This window comes from Eumetopias jubatus, unplaced genomic scaffold (assembly GCF_037043125.1).
Source record: "Eumetopias jubatus isolate StellerSeaLion01/CBP00866 unplaced genomic scaffold, mEumJub1_p1.0 scaffold_8, whole genome shotgun sequence".
NCBI classification, from domain to species: domain Eukaryota; kingdom Metazoa; phylum Chordata; class Mammalia; order Carnivora; family Otariidae; genus Eumetopias; species Eumetopias jubatus.
In genome coordinates, this window is record NW_028274814.1 from 111,151,745 (window position 1) to 111,153,875 (window position 2,131).

At 42.0% G+C, this 2,131-nt stretch overlaps 1 pseudogene; it reads left to right on the forward strand.

Annotated features, from left to right (window-relative positions):
* Positions 1-1,625: 1,625 nt before the first annotated feature.
* LOC114211045 (cytochrome c oxidase subunit 6B1 pseudogene) lies at positions 1,626-1,925 on the forward strand (annotated as a pseudogene).
* Positions 1,926-2,131: the final 206 nt, after the last annotated feature.

Consider the following 2,131-nt stretch of genomic DNA (forward strand, 5'->3'; position numbering starts at 1 on the left):
CCTTTCAGCTATTGTTCAGAGCAAAATATTCAAAGAAGAGCCAATGGAGATTTGCAATCCTCTTAAGTGTCAGCATGTAAACTGCTATAAGAATCTGATTTCCTTATAAAACAACACCTGTACAAGATTTGTATTGGCAAGACCATCAAGCTACCTGACCTTGTTTACCCCTCTCCTAAAATTTGAAAAGACAAGCACATTCCTGCAAAATATGTTTGCTTGTTTATATGTATGTATAATGGTGATGGTGGGGGTTGGGGGAGTGACATAGGTTCTCTTGTGCTGGGCCACCTTACTATCCAGGATTCTTTGCTTCCCACCCTGAACACTGGTGGTGGGAAGACATGATGTTGGACTCAATCAGCTAGCTTGAATTGTGTCCATTTGCACTTGTCCTATGTTTATTTTCCCAGAGCTAGACCCATCCTGTTCTCTCATGTCTTATTTTCAAGAATTCCTAGCTCTGCAGCTTATGTCCCCTAAGTTCTTTCCATCTGGCCCATAAATAGCCTGTATCTACTTGCGTTTCCTTGGAGACTGTCTCACTGTTGTCTCCTCTCCACAATTAGGGCTACAGGTTTAATCCATGGTTTGCCCACAAAGTCATACTAATTCTACTACAGCAAACTTGACCCTTTCCTAGCAGGCTTTATGGCCATTGGAGCACAGTGGTGTAGCATCCCGCTGGGAGCTAGGGTTGACCTATACAACAAAGAGGTAGGATCCCTAGCATTTCCAGGTGGTAGGGTAGGGAATAGACCCCAAAACTTACTTTCAATGTCCTTCTATCTGGAAGCCTCTGTTTTCCAAAACTTATTAATAATGGATTCCAGCATTCAAAACAAGTAGTTTCAAATAGTAAATTATTACATAACATGCAGGAATGATGATTCAAATATTTTAATTTTATAAACAGTTTATGGTGCATTATAATAAAGTACAAAGATTTTTAAAAGCATTGTAACTTTTACTTTGCTGAACTTTGTCTTGTAGCAAAAGGTAGAATAACAAAGATCTGGAAACACTGATTTTGGCACAATTTATTTATTTTTTATATTTTGGTTAAAATTTTGCATAAAGACAGTACTCAAAATGTGTATATTCATTGCTTTCATATGTTAAAGATTCGTCATGTTGTGCTGGAAAAGCCAGGGACTTTGGTCACACAGATCTGATCTGGGATAAAAATTTAGCTGTGACATTAAACAGCTCACTTGACTTCCCTAAGGCTCATTTTTATCTCATCTGTATTAATGAGAGTTAGATGTCCTCTCTTTCAAAAGTTTAAATAGGAAAAAATACATTAAGGCACTTAGCACAGTGCTGGTCAGTGCAGATGTCCAGAATGCATTAGTTATTTTTCCAATCTGTTTTCAAAAATAAACAATTCTTGGGGTGCCTGTGTGGCTCAGTCGGTTAAGTGTCTGCCTTCAACTCACGTCATGATCCTGGGATCGAGCCCTATGTCAGGCTCTGTGCTCTGTGGGGAATCAGGTACTCCCTCTCCCTTTACCCCTTCCCCCAGCTCCTGCTGTCTCTCTCAAATTAATTTAAAAAATCTTAAAAAAAAAAAAAGAGCACGGTCCAACTCTGGCATCTTTGCTGAGGTTCACATTGAGCTGCGAGGTGCTGCTGTGGTGGGTTTAGAATCAGCACCATGGCAGAAGACATCAAGACCAAAATCAAGAACTACCAGACTGCCCCTTTTGACAGCCGCTTCCCCAACCAGAACCAGACCAGGAACTGCTGGCAGAACTACCTGGACTTCCACCGCTGTGAGAAGGCAATGACTGCTAAAGGGAGTAATGTCTCCATGTGTGAATGGTACTGTCGTGTGTACAAGTCCTTCTGCCCCATATCCTGGGTGTCAGCCAGGGATGACTGGTGGGCAGAAGGCACATTTCCTGGGAAGATCTGAACTGGCTTCACCCACCTCTCCTTTGTCCTCCCTCCTTCTCCCAGGGAGGTGAAGGGGGACCTGGGTGCATGGTGATCCCCACCCTGGGATTCTGAATCATGGCTTAACTAATAATAAATACTCGTTGGAAAAGTATAAGACTGCGTATGTGTAAAAGAGCCAGGTGATCGGGCAAGAAGCTGTGGTGGGAATTAATACCTTTGACCAGTAAGA